Below are 22933 nucleotides of genomic sequence, written 5' to 3' on the forward strand. Positions count from 1 at the left end.
GGCAACTCACAAGGGATAAGCCCCAGCCCAGGGGCACATTGATCCTCTAGGAGGCCAAGGACAGTCTCTGTCACTCCTGCAAAGCCCCTTGAGACTCTACCTGTTTCCAAAGTGCTTCAGGAAACATTATCTTAAGCTGGAAGGAATATGAAGTCAAGCAGTCACTTATGGTATAGCCTACAGGGGGGCTGGTGATTTTTACAAGTGACCTTTCACAATACTTGGACCATTATGCCTCTTTTCATTTGTGTGCATGAATAGAAACCTCCAGAGAATTAGCCAGTGTGTTGCAGTCAGTCGGTGGCACTATAGGATGAGTTCTTTAGAGACTGAAGGAGTTAAGAGTACCTGATTAGCTACCAGAAGCTGAATGTCAGCCGGTATGAATGGTATGTAGCTGGGCAGTTTTCCAAAACCCACGCCGTGGCTGCATATCAGGAAGACTGCTATAAACAAACGTGCATGTGTGCATGGAGCCTGATAAGTCAATGGGGGAAGACAGCACGGAACAGCCACCCAGCCTGAGGAAATATGCAGAGCTCAGTGAGTTTCCAGTTTAGATGAACAATAGCTCTATCTCGGAAACAGGTCTGGATGGGCTGGTGAACAGTTAGCATGCTCCTTTGACTTTTTAAACATTAAATGTCTGTTTCAGGGAACCAAAAGCTGGATTCTCAACTTTTCAATTATCCTAATATTATAAAACCACAAAAATGGTGTTTTAAAAAAATTCTTAATATGAAAACATGTAAAGATACATTAAGTGAAAAAGCATGCAGCAAAACTACATTTATAGATATCAATTATGTAAGATATATAGATACATTTAAAAAGATATATTAAAAATCTCACTAAAATATAACACTTGATAGTTTTGTCTGGGTGGTGGAATTACATGTGATTTTTGTTTTTTCCTTATACTTCACTTTCCAATTTTTCTAAAATGAACATGTATTATTTTATAGGCAAGAAAAAAAAAACAAGTTATTTAAATCAAAAAGAAAATTATCCCATGGATGAAATGACGTCTGATGATGGGTTACTTGGGTTGGGAAGTCTGGGAAGGCACGAAATAGAACCAACCATGTTTATAAAATGTTAAACTGAATTTGTCTTCATGTCTACACATATTAGTATCTTCTTACACTGTAAACTCCTAGAGAGCAAAGTCTGTGTCTAATTCTGTGTAATGTTTGACTCAATTAAAAATGCAGATAGAACATAATTTTTATGATGATTACACAAATGCAGTTGGTTCTTATTCATTCTGGTAGCCAGCTTGGAACATTCTTTAGTGTTATTAATGTTTGGACAGTGACTCAGAATAAGAACATACATCCTTTCCCCCCTTTTAAAACCACAATGTATTGATAAGCTTTTTTTGTTTGCTTTGTTTTGTTTTTGCAGCATGTACATTTCTAGAGAAGACTGACCCTCTACTATAAAGAATAAAGAAAAACAGTAATTTTATCTCTTCTAGCCCACCTCAGTGTTACATAATGGATGTAATCCTAAGGATGAATTTACAGTTTGATTTCTGTATTAACTCATCTACTGGACTCACCTTTGACTCGGCTCCTGGAGTTAATATAAAATAGAAAGAGACACAGAAGAGTTTTCCCACTGAAGAAAAAATATCAAACCCAAACAGCCCTAAGTTAAACAACTCCTACAACACTAGAGTTGTATCCAATGGAGCAACTTCCATTCAGTGTTTTCTAGACCCCTCAAAGCTCTTCCCAATGATTCCCCAAAATATAACCAAGATTACTATACCTGCTGAAGTCACTCTCAAGATGTACCTTGCTATCTATAAACAGTAGCTTTTTGTTTTTTTAGTGCAGTGGCTACAAAAAGGTACAAATGATTGTCAGTGTTTCAAGGTGGTATTCTTACTGAAAATTTAAAATACAGGGCATCAAATTTGGCCTCAATCAGTCAGTTCCTTTCAAGTTTATCATGAAACAGACAGGCAAGCAAATGAAATCCCAGGTGCTTATTAAACTGAACCAGAGAATTCACTTTTCGAGAACTCTGTCTTCATCTCTGCACCCCCCATAATGGCTAACATTTATGGAGTGCTCTCATCAGGTGCTGAGTGGTAGGTGCTTTATGTGCATGATGTAACATAATCCTTAAAAGGGCTCTGAGAAGTGGGTGTTTCTATCAGTATTTTACAGGTGATAGGTTTAAGAAAAGGTAAAGAAAAGGTTAGGAACTGTGTCCAATGTCCCATAACTCCTCTGTGGCAGAGCTAGGATTTGAACCAGGTTTGATAAGTCCCAGGGTGCCAAATCTTAACCATTAAGGGCTTGTTGACTTCAGGGGACTAATAAAGTGTGAAATAAAAAGCAATGAATAAACACAATTATTCCACTTTTAATTTGAGTCTGTTCCTCCCTGCCTCCGGCTGTCGGCAAGACCCAGCTCTTACTGCCCCTGAGACCCTGCATCATCATCACCCACCCCGAGCATCATGCCCCCCAAAAGGGGAGGTGATGGAATTAAACCACCCCCAATCATTGGAAGATTTGGAACCTCACTGAGAATCAGTATTGTTGGATTGCCAAATGTTGGGAAATCTACCTTCTTCAATGTATTAACCAATAGTCAGGCTTCAGTGGAAAACTTCCCAGTCTGCACTATCGATCCTAACGAGAGCAGAGTACCTGTGCCAGATGAAAGGTCTGACTTTCTTTGCCAGTACCACAAACCAGCAAGTAAAATTCCTGCCTTTCTAAATGTAGTGGATATTGCTGGCCTTGTGAAAGGAGCTCACAATGGGCAGGGCCTAGGAAATGCTTTTTTATCTCATATTGGTGCCTGTGATGGGATCTTTCATCCAACATGTGCTTTTGAAGATGATGATATCATGCATGTTGAAGGAAGTGTAAATCCTATTTGAGATATAGAAATAATACATGAAGAGCTTCAGCTTGAAGATGAGGAAATGATTGGGCCCATTATAGATAAACTAGAAAAGGTGGCTGTGAGAGGAGGAGATAAAAAACTAAAACCTGAATATGATATAATGTGCAAAGTCGAATCCTGGGTTATAGTTCAAAAGAAACCTGTTCACTTCTATCATGACGGGAATGACAAAGAGATTGAAGTATTGAATAAACACTTATTTTTGACTTTAAAACCAATGGTCTACTTGGTTAATCTTTCTGAAAAAGACTACATCAGAAAGAAAAACAAATGGTTGATAAAAATTAAAGAGTGAGTGGACACATATGACCCAGGTGCCTTGGTCATTCCTTTTGTGGGGCTTTAGAACTCAAGTTGCAAGAATTGAGTGCTGAGGAGGGACAGAAGTATCTGGAAGTGAACATGACACAAAGTGCTTTGCCAAAGATCATTAAGGCTGGGTTTGCAGCACTCCAACTAGAATACTTTTTCACTGCAGGCCCAGATGAAGCGTGTGCATGGACTATCAGGAAAGCGACGAAGGCACGAAGGCTCCTCAGGCTGCAGGAAAGATTCACATAGCTTTTGAAAAGGATTCATTATGGCTGAAGGAATGAAATGTGAAGATTTTAAAGAGGAAGGCTCTGAAAATGCAGTCAAGGCTGCTGGCAAGTACAGACAACAAGGCAGAAATTATATTGTTGAAGACGGAGACATTATCTTCTTCAAATTTAACACCCCTCAACAACCAAAGAAGAAATAGATTTTAGTTATTGCTCAGAAAAATACACAACTTCCAAAAGGCATATCATTTTTTTAAATTAAAATTTCTGAAAACCGAAGGGAAAAATAAAGTTGGGGAGATGGGAAATCTTCTACAAATTATTTTTGTTTTAAAATTAAAATATTGTGCACCTCCAGTGACATGCAGGTTCACTAAATGTGAACAGCTTTGCTTTTCATGTGATTAAGACCCTACTCCAAATTGTAGAAGCTTTTCAGGAACCATATTACTCTCATGATACTTCATTAATCTCCATCACGTATGCCAAGCCTGACACATTTGACAGTGAGGACAATGTGGCTTGCTCCTTTATGAATCTACAGATAATGCATGTTTTACAGTACTCCAGATGTCTACACTCAATGAAACATTTGATAAAACCAGCAAAAAAAAAAAAATTGAGTCTGTTGCACATACACTATTGGTCTTTCTCTGTATTAAGCACAATGTCCTATAAAAAAAAGATTACAAATTCTGCCAACAAAAGCCTCCTGGGGGAAACTAAAAACATGTACTAAAGAAATAACTCAAGTCTCTTACTGAGAACATGGCAATATTGAGGCTTGGGTGTGGTCACCTGAGAGATCTGGAGGAAACCTAGAGACAAAATTTACTGACTTTTCTATTGCACAACAGAATGTTTCTGTGGAAAGCACCCCCTAAACGGAAGTATCTGTCAAAGTAAAAATAAACCAGGTTAACCAGCATCTAAAAAATACATTGTAAGTAGGATTCATATTTCTCTCATTTGCTACTGTACATGAATACTTTTAGTTTCTCAGTCTTATTAAAAAAAAAAAAAAAAGAAACAAACAAAACACTTAACTTTTCTGCCCAACCTGTAAAACTCTGACAAGGACTGACATCATTTTGTAGTAATGAAGCAGAGAGAAAGCCAGCTGAGGGCTTCGGATGGCCCCTTCTTTGGGGTCTGCTCCTGCTAACTGACGGGCCACCAGGAGGCCAGGCCCACTGAGGACTTGGCTTTGCACAAAAAAGAAATCATTTCTATCTGTTCACATAGGCATGGGTCATAAAAGCCAGACTGACAGATAAATTGGAATGCTTACTGATCAATTTACACAGAGAAACGTAATTTCCCAGAGAGTAGAATACTGGAGTCAGATTATTCTTTTTATCTATTTTGTAAATTAAAACATTTACCGAGCACCTACTATGGGTCAGGATCTGTCCTACGCGCTTTCACATTAGTGATTTCAATTAACTCTCCCAACAAATCTTTGAAGTATTTTTTTTTGTACATTTCAGAGTGGAGGAGGCTGCGGACTAGAGAGGCAGAGGGACTCCACGGAGGTCGTGCAGTTAGATGAGCAGCACAGCGCCCAGCAGAGCTGAAGTCCCCCAGTGCTGAGGCCAGAGCTCTCACTGTTGGGGGAAATGTGAAGTTCAGAAGGTGCTGGCAAGAGAGCTTAGTAGTCCGAGGCTGGTGTCATCAAGCCTAAAGACCGACAATGTGTTGGTTACCTACAGCGACCAGGTGGTCTGCAATAATCAGGAACATCCTTAAAAATGTCAAGCTCCCCAACTCCTTCTGGTGACTGTCATATAAACCAGCAGCCAGCTGTTTGCTTCTGACATGAACATGTTAGAAATTCTAACATGTTAAGTTTAATTAACATTATCTATATTTATTTTATTTCTGATAGGATATCAGTAGATAAAAACCATGGATTTGTCTAAGTGTAGGTTAACGTCTGGGAATTTTATACATAGCTAATTTCAGCCATGTTTATGTTGATTTGTGATAGTTTCAGCTTCAAATGATATTTTCTGCCACTGTTCCTTGAAATTCAAATTTTGAGGGCATTCATTATTTGGTACCTGGGCACTGATTTATTTTTATCTATTCAAAATACATGTATAACTATATATGGTACAAAACCATGTGCCATGCTGTGTACTCATTCATGACTAAAAGAGACACTGATCATTTGTAAACTTACTCTAGTCAACTGAGTCAAAATATATAGTTAATAACACTTTATATATTTTTTATGTTCCTACTGAAAAATTTGATATGGTTACTTCATATTACCAGTCTAGCTCAGACAACTCTAAAAAGGGATTTATAATCATGAGAGGTTCATGTTAAATAGCTATAATAAGGATTGGTGGCCCTAAAATGAAAAAAAAAAATAATGTAAAAGGGGGCTGAGTATTTATGTTTTCAGCATTGATTAAAAAATAAATTAATTAAATCAAGTAACAACAGTATACAAAGGGCAGCTCTGAACATTTTATTTCCTCTTGACTTTGAATTGTGGGCTCAGCCTAGAGAATAAGTTTCAATAGTAACTGTTCATAGCAACTTTGCAGACAAATAATAAATATTATTGTGGCCTAGTATTATTCTCTTTTTACAAAGTTTCCTAAGGAAACAGAGCCAAAATGCTTACAATTTAAGCAGAAGTTGGAAGAGTAAATGGTTGCAAAACACACCTGTAGACATTTATATTCAGGAATCAAAAGCAAATTTAAAAAATCTACCAAAAGAAGAGAAAAGAAGTAGAATTTTTGGAAAGAATTAATAGTGTAGGTAAATTTCATTGATTCTTTTTTTTAAAGGCATATCTAGGCATCCAAGAAATGGTCTTTGTCTGTCTGTTTTAATTGAGCTGGGATTTTCTGGAGCATAGCAAAACATCATTTCAATACAGTGACTGCACAAGTCACACTTCAAGAGTGGGCTTCCATAGCTTTGGACTAAATAGCTGGACAGGGTACATTACTTAATTCTCTTTGGTCCCTTCCAACAAGGGAGGTGTGAGGGTGTTTTCCTTTATCCTTCCATCTGTTTATCTGCAACAGGGCTCTTGCCTCAGGCTGGTTAATCTGCTGAGCCATGCATGACACATAGGAGAAGGCTCTCTCTGGCAGGACAACTTGCTCGCTACACTCAGGGTACAACCACAAAAAGGTGTCTCACCTCCCCTCTGAGGCCTCTGCTCCCTCAGTGTAGAAACCGGTCTGTCAACTGAGCACTTTTTAGGCACTAACATTCCAAATGTCTGAGATTCCAAATAGGAAAGTGCTATTTTCAATGACTCCTTAAACTACCATCGCAGCTAACTACAAGAAATGTTCGGGCCTGAAAAAAATGTTCATTCATCACTAAATGGTGACTCACTTCTAATTGATTTACTATTTCTGCTCTTCTGCCAATAACAGAGTTTTGTCACCATCCACAAACATTCCATAACACTGATCTCAGAGAGCAGAGAAGCAGTTGTCTACAGCACAAACACTCCGAGTTTCCCTTCCATGTCACACTGCAGAAAGAGAGGATGCATTTATTCTCTCATCTATCCTGCACATGATAGTCTGTGCATAACAAAATTTACAGAAAACTAGAATGCTAGAATCCCTACAGACTTCAGAGATAACCTGGCCTACTGATTTCTTTGTGTGCCGAAGCTCCTTAGAGAATCTGATGTGAGGTATGAACCATTCTTTCTCCAGGAAAATGCATTTTACAGACACCCTCTGAAGGTGACCTTACTTAAGACACCAGGCGAACAGCTCTGATCTAATCCCACTGCTTCACTGTACACATGGAGACATCAAATTTCAAACAGGGGATGTGACTTGGCCACAGTCACTCAGCAGAAACCACGAGCAGAGTAAACTGGATGAAACTTACAATGATGCAGACATCCCACACCTCTAATCCATCAGAAGTCAGGTTGATCACTGTGCTAGGGAAGGTGAAAAGGTGAAAAGATGAAGTGTTTTGAGAGGAATATATCTTTCTTTTATCTTAGGGTTCTAGTTGAGCTTCTCTCTGGAAAACTGGCAAGTTTTCTTTATTTTGTCCCTAGGCCAGGCCCACCCATGAGGCTGCCTTTTTCTGTGTTTGCCCCTGAAAATCAAAACCTCGGCACATTCAGAAAGCAGGTGAAGTGTGACAGTATGAATTACAAACCAGTTTTAAGGAACTCCAACTAGAGTTCTAAAGAACTCTAATTTGGTCACATAATGGATATTTAAGAAGTATTCTGAGTCAAAGACTGCTCATTTATCTAGGAAGTGGTCGTCTACTAACTTGTCAAGTAAAAGTTCGAGAGGCCTGCTTTAATGATTAGATGGAACTAATTTCCAGCTACTACATTAACATGTTCACTTGCAAATGCGTTGCTTGTTCTTTCAAGAACTGAAACATTCATCGAGGGATTTTGCATGTGCTTTAGCTTTGCAACTTCATTCAATATATTTCAAATTCAATTTAAAGAATATTCTCCTGAGGAGGCAATGTGACAGAATGGAAATGTGCATGGGTTTTGGAGTCAATAATGCTCAAATTCTAATACTGGATCTGCTTTATATAGACATATGATATTGGGCTGCTTATTTAAGGGTCTCTGAGTTCCTCCATCTGTAAAGCAGGAATAATACCACCTGGTTTGCAAGTTGGCTGTGAAAATTATCAATAATATAGTCATTGTATAGGAGTTCATGCAACGCCTGGCAAACGTTAGGCACTTAATACAATGGTAATACTTGAAAATAATGATTATTTGTCAAATATCTACAAAGGGCAAAATTCATCCTAGTTTCCAAAATCTGAATTCATCACATCTAAATGAATGAGGATTTAATTCATAAATACTTGCTTTAGTTTATTTTGACATATTAAAAACTGTAACCATTAAAAATGAAAAGACCACTGTTCAAATGACTACTTTTACTAAAGTACCACTGCCAGGTTTTATGACCCAAAGGAAATCTACAGTAAGTACCACAGATGGGTTTTAAGTCTTTAGATAAAAATAGTGTTTTAAAATAATGGAACAATAACACAGCAAGATAGTGTTTTCTTGACATGAGAGTTCACGACTAAAATCTTAAATTAAATATTATGGCTTAGTATTAATGTGTTTTCATACTACCTACCAAATTTTTCAGACGGCACCTACTTACCCTTTTCAAATTGCCGTCACTCTCTTTTTATGGGAAATTTCTTACAAATTGCTTTGAGAAGCAAAAAATTTACAGTGGAAATTTTTTTTCCTGGGTCCCCTTTTTTAGAATAAACCTATTCAACGGGCAAATCTAAATAATTTTTAGCAATTCTAAATGCAGAGAAGTCATAACTTCTAACTGTAATTGAAAAGGAACATACACAGCAATTACTTAGTCACTTATAAAAACCCACATTCAACTTTCAAAATAATGACTAACCTGATAGGAGAGACAAGACTTTCATAATTAAATACTAACGTCTAGCCATTTGAAATAAGTACTGTAGATTACATAACTGTCCTCCTCTGCATTCATAATATTCTTTTTACCCTCTTGGATATATTATCATTTTTCAGTATTAATAGAACATGTAACAAAAAAGTTACTGTACTATAGGAAATCATTCCAACCACAAGCTAGATTTTTGGCTGAGAGTAAAACCTCATTAATTTCATAAGGAGAAAAGGTGCCCATTAGTAGTGTAAATAAAATTCTCTTGAAAATATATTAGATTCTTAAGAAAACAAATAGTAAGCAACACCATGAGCACTCATTTACATATAAATACTTGGAGTGTTAATTGAATGAATTCCTACCCAAGCTAGAATGGGATTCTCAAACGTGGATACTTTTCTAACCTCTTTGAGTGTTCTCTGATAGGTTTGCTAAGGAGCACTGGAATAAACAGGAAACACCAGATGTACTTTCCTAGGAAGATGGGATGGCTCACATGAACCTGTATATACCTGCAGTATATAGCACAGGCACTACTGAGCCAGGGACTACACTTCCCCGGCCACCTTGCATTCGGGTGGAGCCACATGGCCAGTTCTCGCCAAACGCATATGAGGAGAAAGGATGTTGCCTTACTTCAGGGCAACTGTGATTAAGAAGTGAATGCTCCTTCTCCCCTTCCACCAGCTAGGTGCAGACAATCACAAGCCTTGAGGATGGTGTTACAGGTTGACTATGTCCCCCCCGCCCCCAGAATTCATATGTTGAAAACCTAGTCCCTAATACCGCAGATGTGAACTTATTTGAAAACAGGACCATTACAGATGTAATTAATTAGTTAAGATGAGGTCATACTGGAATAGAGTGGACCCACTAATTCAATATGACTGATGTCCTCATAAAAAGGGAAAAGTCAGACACAGACAGGAATAGAGGGAAGATGATATGTGAAGAGACAAAGGGAGAAGATGGCCATGTGCAAGGCGAGGAGAGCACCTGGAACAGACTCTTCCCTCACAGTCCTCAGAAGGAATCAAGCCTGCCAACACCTTGGTCTCAGACTTCTAATCTCCAGAACTGTGGGGCGATAAGTTTCTGTTGTTTAAGCCACCCAGTCTGTGGTGCTTTGTTACAGCAGCCTGAGCAGACTGAGACAGAGGGTGAGGCCAGAAGATGGAAGAGTTCAAGATTCCTGAATCCCCTCTGAATAAAAGCACTTCACTGCTCAGAAATACTTACACTGGATTGAGCAAGAAAGGAAACTTTCATTGTGTCAAACCACTGAACTTTGAAGGCTTGTTTGTTAAACCAGCTAGCATTACCTAATAAAGGATTTAATTAATTTAATCGGCAAGAAATTTTAAGTTATTTTCTGTGAAAACAAACACATCACAGAGAACAATGTAATTTCGATGTAAAATTTTAGGACAAAAGGAAACATCAATGAAAATTTGAGTTTATAGGATGATATTTTGGGGTAATTCCCCCCAAATCCTGTACAGGGTACAAACTTACTCTTTTGCCAATAGAAGTAAAATTTCCTCAAGGATTCTAAATAAGTCACTTAATTTTTTTTTATTTTTTCAAATACAGAGGAGCATGTCTCCCAAGTGGCCCAAGTATATAAAGTTTGCTTGGGTACTAAGGATGAGAATACTGTAAAATGAGGTCTTAGCCTTTTCCAAAGTTCTCAATTAAAATTATGTTTAATCAATCTGAAGAGAAGTTACTATGTTGTAACACCTTCTGCCCTGGAATATAGACAAAAAATGTACTCCTTTTATGACAGGATAATTAACATGGAACAAATACTGTAAATTTTTCATTTTTTAAATTTTTTTCTTGCATGAATTAAAAATAAAAGGACAGATGTCCTAGCTAAGACATAGAGTTGTAGTTCAAAATACCTCAAAAGCTGAGCTGGCAGCTGGATTCTCATGTTTATAGAAAAGCCAGGATGATTCAGCCTGAGCTCAGAGCTCAATTTAGATCACAGCATCTATATTCAAAACACATGTGAGATGTGGCAGCGGGTTTCCAGGTCATGCCTGATCCAAGACCGAGACCGGAGACCACTCACCAGAACAATTCCAAATGGAGAAAGTGCCTGAGAGAGAGAGATAAATCTCAAAGGCATTTGGAAGCCCACTGCAAAATGTTAGGTAACAGGTCACATCAGCATTTCCTGCATCTGGCAACCATAAGCAGGTGCTGCAGAGGCTCAGGGTGAGGCAGCCCAAGGATGACACTGAGCAGCTTTGTCGTGACATTCAGCTTTGTCATGGTCAGAAAACATCCCTCACCAATGACTTCTTTCCTGAAGTGGCTATTGTTGAGATTAAACTATGAGAATCCGGTAATAAAATGGAAAACCTCAGAGAGCACACATTTCCTGGTAAGATCCGTGTTTAACTTTGCTTTGTTTCAAACAGAAAAACTGTAGTAATGGAAGGGGAAAAAATTTAAATGCCTTTTTTATCTTGGTAAGAAGAAATCATAGCCACAGTAATTCTAATAGAGGCTACACACTGATACCTAAAAGAAGAGGGACAAACCAGAGGCACAAAACCTCCCCAGCCCAATTTTAATCTCCATCAGAATTCACTTTTGTGCCTTCCTTGATTTTTCTTGGATATGATATGTCCAGAATGTTGGTGACTCTGCAGCTATGAATTTTATGTGCAATAAAAAAATCCTTCCCCTGCTGCTTTTCATCACCTCCCCCTCCCCCATCTCTCTTCCTCTCTCTCCTTCTTGTCTCTTTGTTGTGAATGTCAGGGCTGTCAGTGTCACAGTCTGACATGATTAGCGTTTCTGACGTTACACCAAGAAGCAGAGAGTGAGGAGAGCAGGTGGAGGGGAAGGAGTTACAATGCGTAGCCATTTAAAGAAGTCCAAAGAAAAAAGGAGCCCAATCTCCTTTCTCCGAGGTTCCCTGATTACAGGGCAGTTTACAAATCATCTCAGATTTTTCTCATTTATCCAATTAGTCCATTTTCCTGTTCCTCTGGAGATCCCTAAGGTGTGGCTCTATTTTGTGAGATCAAAGCCAGTGGCTCTAATAACAGATAAGACAAAATTCGTGATTCAGCGGATTCTAAGGCTGTGAAGTGTCACAATCAGTGCACTTTGGGAAGATAGCGCCAGTCCATTTCGAGTATCGATTCGCTGCACTTTGTCACTCTAATGATGTTATCTCATTAAAAGAGATAAATGCCCCACTGTTCTTCTAAGAGCATCTGCTTCTTACTCTTCTCTCTTCTTCGACAGCATGGCTCTCAGCAGCAGCACATTAACATCAAATTGAAACCCAGTGCAAGGCACGGCTACAGAGCTGCTTAAAGCTTCTTTCTAATTGCCTTTTCCCATTTTCGATCCCCTTCCTGACCCCCCACAACAGTCCTCCATACAGACAGGCAATATAAAGAGAAACAGATGTAGAAAGTAATCATAACATGTTTATTGAGTGTCTATTATGTGTATACGCCACTGCATCAACATTTAACCTATTTATACCACCACCTTGTGAGATAAGTAGAACCATCCTCAGTCTGCAAATGAAGAAAGAGAATTTGATGTTAAGCAACTTACCCAAGATTACAAAGGTAATGAGAAGCTGGGCCACAATTTGAACAAGGGTCCATCCAATGCAAGTATTTTTTTTTTAAATCCCCATTTTCATTCATGGAACAAATAAGAAAATATGATTGCAACTTGATTAGAATAGGTAAAAAAAAAAAATGTAAAAGAAGGTGGCAATTATTCTCTAGCCTGCTAATACCCAGGAACAAAATGCCATAGGCAGTGTATGGTTTTGTTTCAACAGATTTCTTATTAAATAAAAAAGGTAGCAATTTTCCATAATGAATGTTTTATACATTATTCCTTTGTGTATCAGGCCTCTAAAGTACACATTATTAAAGTCTATTAAAGTCTGTATTTAGCAGCATTACTAATGTGCCTTTGGGGAAATTATTACAATGAAATAGCATCAGTCTTTCACAAAATTTCAATTGTTTAATATTCCTTTACTGATCTTCAATACACGTGTCTATTTTTAGCTATAATCAGACCTCATCCAAAATGCCATAATCCCAGCCTAAAGCTGTCACAACAAATTGTTTATGGGTTGGATATAAAAAACAAGAGGCGCAGATACTGCTAATTTAACCCAACACTTTCCTCTCATAACTTGTTCCATTTTCCTACTGTTCTAATTAACAGGTGCTCCTTGATCACTATGACATGAGATGACACTTTACGTCTCTGGCTGGGGTTGGTTATCTTAATTAATTGCTTATATTTATATCTAATTGAGACTAGCCTCTCAAGATAATGCTACTTTATTAAAGTCTGAGGGTGGTAAGAAGTTATAAAACTATTCCATAAAAAAAAAATGGAGAAGAAAACCAAATAAACAAACCAGAAGAATATATGAGCTGTGATTAGCCAAATCTAAATGTTTTCATTTAAAAGTAGCACTGTCATTTATAAGAGACTAGAAATATGTGTCTCCTGAACATTAACTAAGGAATTTCTGCAAATTACGTAGTTTTATATATTTTAAATAGGCATCTCTTTTTTCATCTAATACATTTACTAATTTTATAACACAATATGAGGTCTCTGAAAACATCTTATAGAAAACAATAATGTTAGGATTATTTTACAAAGACAAAAGATAATAGGAAGTTGAAAAGAATATCAGCAAATAGCCACACATTATAAGGGCTCTATATCACAAAAAAAGGGAGAAAAAAGTATATCTAAAGTGCTAGGTACTCAAATTAATAAACTGGATGAAAAGCAATTTGTTATAAATTTCCTTTCACACATAGCAGTCCCACTGTTTGAGATGATACATTTGCAAAGTCAGACAAATTGAGTCAATTGTTAATATTCTAAAGATGGACAAACCACAGATTAACCAAGTAACTAAATAATCATGTTTTCCAATCACCAGTTAACTAAATAGGATGTAACTTAATTGTATCCCTTAAGGCCTACTAATTGACAGAAAAGGGCATAGTTGAGGACTTAGAGGAAGAAGACAAAAGCATTCCTTTGCCTGATTCACGAAGGCCAGAATCCAGTAGCCTCTTTGTTACAGGGACCCAGCAACCACAGCCTCAAAGAGAAAGGTCGCAGCCCACGTCAAGTGTCCAAAGGGCCTCTCTGCTTAGGCTGCACGACTGTGTGGGCTTAGTTCAATATGGTGATGTAGGACAAGAGCCCACCAGTGCTGCCAACATTCAGTTAAAGCTCACATGAAAGTTGGCATGGGGCAGTGTGCTGGTTTAGGGGGGGGAAAAGCAAAGCCTTTTTAACCAATAAAATCCTAGGCACTCCTCTTTAAATTCTCACAATATAAGGATGAAAAAGATTCTAAAACCAACAATCACAATATGTGTGAAAGTACCACTAAAAAGAATAAAGTGGGACAGAGTATGTTCTGTGCTTCAAGTGAAACCTGTTTAATAGTTAGTAGCTACAGCCACCTTTCAAAGAACTTATCATGATTCACAACTGGGCCCCTTGGACTTGAAATGATATTACAGTCGTGTCAAAACATCTTTTCTCCTCCTCTGGGGTCATTATGGTCTTAAATCAAAAGGCCAGCCTTTCTACTCTGAAACCTTAATTCACCTCCTACCTGTTTGGATTCGTCTTCACTCTCTGACATGGTCAGGAGCTGTTAAGTCAGGCCACATGATACCTTCACAAGACAAGGCATCAGTGTGTCCACATGACACAGCAGTGGGTGCAGAGTCTCAGGGTTGGAGCTCACTTCCAGGTGCTCCAGAATAATGACTCATCTGATGCTCAAATTCTCTGTAGAGAAAGGTTCAGATTTTCAACATATGCCCTGGACCATGAAGACTGCATCTCACAAAAGTAGGTACCAACTACTGCCCCACCATGTGCTGCTCTGAGATTTGGAGGTGATCCATGCACATGAGAGGAAACCAACAGAGATGTGTTTCTGGTTAAGCAGAAATGAGAAGCCACAGGACTGAAATAGAAGCATTTCTATAGCTTCCATAGTCGACATGACTGTGTGAAGAGATAATTCTACCTAACTTAGGAAGCAATTCTCTGATATGTGTATGTTTCATATGTATTTACATACAAAACAAGTTATATACATGCACATATTTTAAAGACAAATTAGCATAAACATATTCAGTTAACTCTTTTAAATTTATCTTCTCCCTCCTTCATGCCAAATTGGCCATCTATGGGATCACATGGTCAGTTGGATTTTAAATTTGCACTCCCATACCTCTCAAAAGAGAATTATACTCCTTTTTTCTTCCTGAAACTTCACTGAATTTCCCAGTGCAAGGCATATGGGGACAGAGTCTGGGGGTCTACCTTGGCCTTTAACATTTCTACACACCTCACATTTGACAGAGTTCAATGCACACGCAACACAAGTGCTACAGTGACCTGGTGCCAACAATGTTCCCTTTAGCCTCACAAATATAAAAATGAAGGTCTTAGAAGGGCTATGGGCAATTATTTCTTAAAGACATAGAAGCTGAGAACAGAAGAGCTACAATGTCCCGAGTCTCTCATTGCCCAGGGCCCAGGTACAGCTTCTTGTTAGACCAAAGCTTGCCACATGTAAGACAGGCACAGTCTAGCTCACTGGTTCTCAAACTCTTGTCTCAAGGCCCCTTTATGGGCTAACAAATTACTGTAGACCCTAAAGAGCCTATGGTTATGTGGGTTATTTCTATCAATGTTTACCATGTTGGAGGTTAAAACTGAGAAAGTTTTAGAACATGAAAACAAGCACACATCCCAAGAGCTGTTACAGGGATGAAGTCACTGCATGTCATGTCGTCTCTTGAAACACTGTGCTGTATACCTGAGACAGGAAAAGTGACAAAGGCAAATAATATGTCACTATTATTATAAAAATAGCCTTTATCTTGCAGGTGGATCCCCTGAAAGAGCCCCACGGTGCCTCCGCAAAGGTCCCCAAACCACAGTCCTAGCTCAACCTTGTACGTATCAGCAGTGTCTTTGAACGGGTAAATGAAATGACCCAACGCTGACAAGAGGATGTCATGTCCTTAAAAAATAAAAAAGATTGAGCCACTGAATCAAAGGATAGCATATTTTTCCAGAATATTTCTCTATTAACTACTGCCCCAAACCGTTAGTACATTAAAATGCTCCTTCCTGGTAACATGCCAAACAGAATGACTCCCAAGTCCAAATCTGTTTTGACTAATCACTCTCTCTCTTTCCAATGTGTCTGCTAAATATCTTCATCCAGTGGCACCTCAAGTGCAAAACAGCTAAAATAGTATTTGTTTTTAAATGTTTGTTTTTTTCTGATTCATGAAACACACAAAGGCTTATTGTAGAAGAGTTGAAAATACAGAAAACCTTTTGTTTTGTTTTGTTTTTAAAAAGAAACAAATGTGTTCTATGTACTTCCTCTCTGAGAAAAACCCTGTCAACATTCTGGGCACTATCCTTCCAGTCTTTTTATCATACATATTTTTTAAATACAGTAAAGTTCATATTTAAAGATAATTTAGTGTCTTTTACTTTAAAATATTATTTTTAGTATAAAAATACACATTGCTAAAGAAAATTTGGAACATACAAGCAAAGTGAAGCTACTACTCTACATTTCGATGTACCTCTGTAATCTTTTTGCTGCATGCATATATGTACCTTTCTAAAAAAATGAAATAATAATCAAACTTCACATACTGTTAAATCACTTGCCTTCTTCACAACTTATTTGGAACACCTTTTTATGTCATTAAATATTCCTTCATCCCCTCCTTGGCATTTTTGGTTGTACCGTGGTTACTATTTTAAGAATACTGTAATGAACATCTTAGCTAAATTTTTACACACATCCATGGCAATTTTCTTTGAGTTAATGTTTTAGAAATGGAATTTCTGGGTCAAAAGGGATGTGCACTTTCAGGCTTTGATACACATTAAGTCCCCCTGAGAAATGTGCTCTTTCATTAACTGTGTATGAGAAAGTCTAATGTTCCCAATTCTCACCTTTGCTGAGTAAATTTTATAAATCCTCATCAATCGTATCGGTGGAAAATACCATCTCAGCATTTTTATTTGCATTTCTTTGTTTACTGCTGATGTTGAATATTTTCTTATATGTTATTCATTGATCATATTTCTCCCTTTATTGGTCTTATCTTTGTGTTCTTTGCCTATTTTCTATCAGTGTAATCACCTTTACCTTAATAATCTATGTTAATTTGTATGACCTCTTAATAAATTAGCTAAGTTAACTCTGTCATATATATGAAAATACTGCCCCAGCTTGTCTTTTGTCTTTTAGAATAGTTCAGAATGTCTTTTGATGCAGAGAAATTTTGAAGTTTTACATATTTAAATATATTATTTTCCTTTATAATTTCTGCCTCTAGAAATTATTAACAATAGGGCCTTCCTTATTGTAAAATCATTTAATTTTTACTTATAACTTCCTCCATGTCATTAGTTTTTCAACTGTGTAATAGCTCTTCAAAGTCTGCCACAAGGAGGACTTAGAAAAAGGACAGTTGAGGGTTATCAAATACAGATTGGACCTCTGGTGAAATGATCCACTGAGAGTGTCCTAAAAAGGGGAGGAAAGAGATCGTATATGTTTATTTTTTATTTATTTTTATTTTTATTTTTTAGAGATAGGGTCTTGCTCTGTTGTCCAGGCTGCAGTACAGTGGCATGATCATAGCTCACTGTAACCTCAAATTCTTGAGGTCAAGTGATCCTCTCACTTCGGCCTCCCAAATAGTTGGTACTACAGATATGCACCACCACACTCAGCTATTTTTTTTTATTTTTTGTAGAGATGGGGTCTTGCTATGTTACTCAGGTTGGTTTCGAACTCCTGGCATCAAGCAGTCCTCCTGCCTCAGCCTCTCAAACTGCTGTGATTACAGGCATGAGCCTGGCCTGATATCTTATATGTTTATTATTCCCCAATTCCTTATACTGCATCTAGTATCCCTGTTAACTTGCTCTTCAAGCAGAAGTTAAAAGTTTGAACATTTGGTTTATATTTAAATATGAAATCTCTGGATGTGATGACTTTCCTCACCTTTGCCTAAATAGAAGCTTCAGGTAGCAAAGACCTTTGTTTTACTCACTGATGCATTTATTTTAAGCACAGTGTGTGGCACCTGGTGTGCACCTGATAAATACGTGTTGGGGGAGTGGGTAATCTTACCTAGTAGAGCTATGTATGTGCTGGGTTTGGGGTAGGAGAACCAGGGGGAATAAATCTTGGACTTCATTGCTTCATACTGAGGAGGTGCAAAGTACGAAAAACTCTAAACAAAGGCAGAAAATAAATTTCAGTTTTACTTTTTAGTTGACAACAGTGAAATTGATCTGAGTGTAAACGTGAAACTGCCTCAAACCTGGCACAGTTAGATGTGGTGCTAAATACTGGAAAATATTCAGAGAAAAAATTCTGTTGGGCAGATAATTAAGCAAAACAGTGGCATCCACACACCAGAAGAGATAAGAGGCACTACTTTATTTCATTTGATGCTCTGGCATTTGACCAAAGCAATAAAAATCAGATCTGGCGTTATTTGAACATAACAAGGAAGAAGCCGTTCTCAAGAAGATTCTTTTTTCACTGCTGGGGAAGGGAGAGGGTCATTTTGTGTAACAATGGAAAAATCAATTATTTTTCAATCAGCTGGAGTGTCCTCATAAATTCCAGGCAGAGAAGAGAATGTAACAACCCTTCATAAAAACAATGAGCATGAGGGAGAGAGTGAAGGATCATAATCCCAAGGTCACTGCTAAGGATGACAGATCTTGGAATAGCAGAACACCGCTCTCGCCGGGGTGGCTTTGTGAACTTACCTAGTGGTATGCGCTGACTGCTCATCACACTGCCCGGGTGGTCTCTACAAAATCCCATCCTGTCCAATTTGACTCCCATTTGGCTATGATTTTCTTTTTAAGCAACACACTAAAATCCTCTCTTTACAGCATAAGAACATACAGGTAACACAGATAAAACTCAAAACATTAATCCTTCTGAATAGCAAAAATTTATAATATCTATAATATTAATATATATTTACACATATTAACAAGCAACTAACCAAGAAAGTAGAAAGAATGAAGACTTTTGACAAAATTTAAAAGTTAAATCCTAATTATTAAGTTTTTGATGAATATGCAGACTGGAAAGTCAGCTCTTAGAAAAAGATCTGAAGAATGTATGCAGGCAAGTTAGAAAGCTGGCCTTCAAGTCTGCATGAGGGGTAGGGGGAATGAGTCTCCTGGGGAAAGATATGCCCCGCAATTTCTTTAACACCTAAGGCTCAGAATGTATGACCATGAAAGCCTGTTCACAATAGCAAAAGGGTAAATAAATGTGAGGTGTCCACCCTGCATAAACCTTATGAGTCGAGTATCCAACTGACATATTCCATGTACACTGGCCTCAGGGATGACAACAGATTCACGATAAGCCTTTTTGCCCAGACTGCCCTCTTTTCTGCCAGCACTAATAAACCAACCTACTGGCTACCCGAGGGCCAGAACTGCACCCCTTCCTGGTGTTTTCTCAAACCCTGGCACAGACAGCAGTTCGAGACTGTGAGAAATGAAGGCCCTATCTAGGGGACAGAAGTACATTGGCTATCAAGTTAGATCTGTTAAATTAGTAAGACAAACTGCCAATCCTTTGGTACCATGGGGGTCAGGGCATTCCTGTTTTCCGCAGGGATCTCCTGATTGACCCAAAAGAAAGCTACCAATGCCTAACTGGCATCAGCATCGCCCTGGCACTTCACAGGAATAACAAAGGACCCTAGAACGCTGTGGCCACCCTGACACCTCCCTAACTAAAGTGTCCCATCAGCTACCTGGGGTTCAGGAGTATTTGAAGTGTGTGTCCAAGGAAGAGGAGAACACGCAATTCAAGTATCTCCAACTTTCTAGGAACAAATCCACTTAGAACATCCGTCACACCCATAACAGTATTTCCAACATTCTAACTTACACACCCTAATTGATGAGATGATGCTCTAGTTTTATTTGTGCTGAGAAGAGCTATTTCCTCCCCAGAGAGTGACCTATTCTTTGTCTTATGCCAAGAAAACCATAAGAAAAATGCTGACCTATAAAAAGGTAACACATCAAGTTTAACCACTACTTTCCATTACAATAAAATAAAGCACTTACAGGGCCACTCAGGCAGAACATAACTTTCCAAGCAACAGACACACCTACTGAGACACCTGAAATTTCTGCGGAGTCTGGTTCCCAGCTGTGTGTTGACAGTGAATCCATGACATCCACTCCTCAGTTGCCCAGGAGAAACTTAGGGCAGAGCTGTCACAGCAAACTGTGCTTGCTGGTCAGAGATGACCCAAGAGTTGTCCTAGCTTCTCAGTATACCAAACTCTAAATAATATTCAGAGAAGTCAAGGTTTGCAACCACAGATCACCTCTCCTACTCCCTCCTTCAGGCACGACCCTGGCAGAACACCTGCCCACCTTCCAGTACTCCAAAAGCTCACTTCTCAAGGACTGCTTAAAGCTAAGTATTTAAGCTGGGGTGGGGTGTGGAGGGTGGGGCAGAAAACTTAGCACAAAGTTTCTTTCTCTTTGGCTTGGCTCAGCCAAACGAGAACCTCTCAAAAACAATTGCTTGTTTTTGTCCTGGTCTCTTCACATAGGATAAAGCAGCTACAGTCTCCCATAAAACTTCAATATAGGGAACAAGGGCAAGTGCACAGAGGCCTTTTCCAGCATCCTCCAAGCACTGAGGCAGCCCATGGCCCCTTCTGCTCTTGAGAAGGCCGAGCAAATGGCCATGAGAAAAATCACCACTGGAAAGGGGTCCTTAGTAAAATGATCTCAACAAGTTAACGTGGGCTTTCTAAAATCCAAGAATTCCATACTAGCTTTTCAAGACAAAATCATCTAAAAGTGCTGTCCAACTCTGCCATACCCATGGATAATGCAATAATACACCTGTTTTTGCAGGCCTCTGGAAATGTCTCTTTTCTGTTTTCAATCCTTCAGTGGCTTGAAGGATCTGGCCCTTGCCTCCTTCTCCGGGCTCATATCTGGCCACCTTCCACTAGTGTAGTAGTTTTCCATCAGGGGATAATTTTGTCTCCCCAAGAGACATGGGGCAATATCTGGAGACATTTTCAATTGTCACAACTAGAGTGTGTGGGGGGAGGCGGGTAAGAGAATGCTACTAAAAATCCTGCAGTGCAGAAGACAGTCTCTCACTACAAAGAATTACCTGGTCCAAATGTCAGGTGTCAAGGTTGAAAACCCTGCTCCAGCCATAACCAAACTCTTTGTCATTATCTAAACATGCCAAACTTTCTTATATGCTTTTGTGCCTAAACACAAGCTGTTTCCTTTACCTAGAATGCTTTGCTCTACCTTCTCTGTCCAGGATACCACCATGGATTGCCCATAATCCAACTCAAAATGTCACCTTCTCTGCATTGTCCTTCCCAGATTCCCCAGAGTTGGATGTTCCTTCTTCTGTGCTTCCAGAGCTTCTGGAACATACCTCATTAGAACACTAGCCATTATCTCCTCAAAATAGTCTACTGAAAGCATGAACAAAGCCTTATTCATTGTTTATCCCCAGAGTGCCCACCTGGTAATCAATTTTTGCTCACTGAATTAATCAGGAAATAAATGGAAATGTTGCAGATGCACTTTAGACTCTCTTGCAACTATGTCTGAGGAACAATAGTGTCCCCAACACCAAAAGCAACAGCAACACACATTTATCAAGCGCTTATAATGTGGACAGGCACTATATTAAGCACTGGTAGACACATTCACTCATTTCATCCTTAAAAATCCTGTGAGGTAGGTACCTTTGTTATTAGCATTTTACAGATGGGGAAACTGAGGCACCAAGAAGTTAAGCCATTTGCCCAAGGTCACTGAAGCTAGCACGTGGAAGAGCCGATATTCAATCCCAGGAAGTCTGGCCCCAGAGACTTAATCTTCCGATACTCATGACAATGCAGGTATACTAAAAACCAATATTTCAGCCATTCAGAGGCCTCTGGCAAACATAAATGACACCTCTGCAGGACTACACAACCACACGGTGGCCACCAGCTCCTATGATCCTGCTCCTGTGTGCCCCTCCTGCTTACCGGGGTCATATGTACAGCTCTCCAACCTCTGGACTGCTTCTGGCAGGAGAAGCAACGTCCTCACACCGTGGAAACACATTATGTACACAGGAAAATCATGGTACCATAAAGAACATACAAGTGCTGACTCCCCAAAGTACCTCTTACCTTGTTCATGCTGCAGGGATGGGAGCAAGGGATCAGACATGTCACAATTCGAGGCAGCTCCTGAAGATTCCCCTCGCTCCTGGAGCCCTCACTTTCGGAAGCAGTCAGCTGCACTGTGAACACAAACGAAGAAGAAATTCATTAGCTGGTGCTCAGGACGGCACAGAGCAGTCCTGTGTCCAGTGGAACTTGCTGCCACAATGGCAAGGATTCAAGTCTGCTCTCGCCAATATGGAAGCCACTAGCCAGGTGTGGCTACTGAGTACTTGAAATGTGGCTAGTGAACTGAAGGCTAAATTTTTAATTTTATGTAATTTTAATTGAATTTAAATAGCCACATGTGGTTAGTGGCTACTATACTGGACAGTGCAGATTTAGAGTCAAATCAGGTCTTGAGGCATGACACTGGGCAATGGGCATGTCAGTGGCCAAGAGAAAGCTAGATATTACATGCTTAGAGTGACTGCAGAAACACAGGGACAAGAACACTCATTCATTCAATAACTATTTTTTGAACACTTACAAGGGGCTGGGTACTAGGGACTTAGTGATCAATAAATCAGAGAGGCCAATGACTTTATGGGCTTTGACCTCTTTAGGAAAAGAAAGAAACTAGCATGTGAGTAGCACCCCTGTGTGCCAGACCTCAGTGCCTTCCCCTGCTCCCCGGGAGGAACAAAGGAACAGAAAGGCAAACACTGGAGCCTGA

At 39.0% G+C, this 22933-nt stretch overlaps 1 long non-coding RNA gene and 1 pseudogene across 2 annotated transcripts in view; one reads left to right on the plus strand and one right to left on the minus strand.

The window, feature by feature from the left end:
- The window catches only part of LOC123633075, a 181040-nt gene that overhangs the window by 77911 nt on the left and 80196 nt on the right, over window positions 1–22933 (minus strand). The window contains exon 2 of the long non-coding RNA XR_006733540.1: window positions 22225–22337. This is a non-coding gene — a long non-coding RNA (uncharacterized LOC123633075). The remainder of the gene's footprint in view (window positions 1–22224; window positions 22338–22933) is intronic.
- LOC123633074 lies at window positions 2434–3785 on the plus strand (annotated as a pseudogene). Its single transcript, XR_006733539.1, has one exon. The product of XR_006733539.1 is annotated as an obg-like ATPase 1 (transcript).

Source organism: Lemur catta, chromosome 2 (genome assembly GCF_020740605.2).
Source record: "Lemur catta isolate mLemCat1 chromosome 2, mLemCat1.pri, whole genome shotgun sequence".
Classification (NCBI taxonomy): domain Eukaryota; kingdom Metazoa; phylum Chordata; class Mammalia; order Primates; family Lemuridae; genus Lemur; species Lemur catta.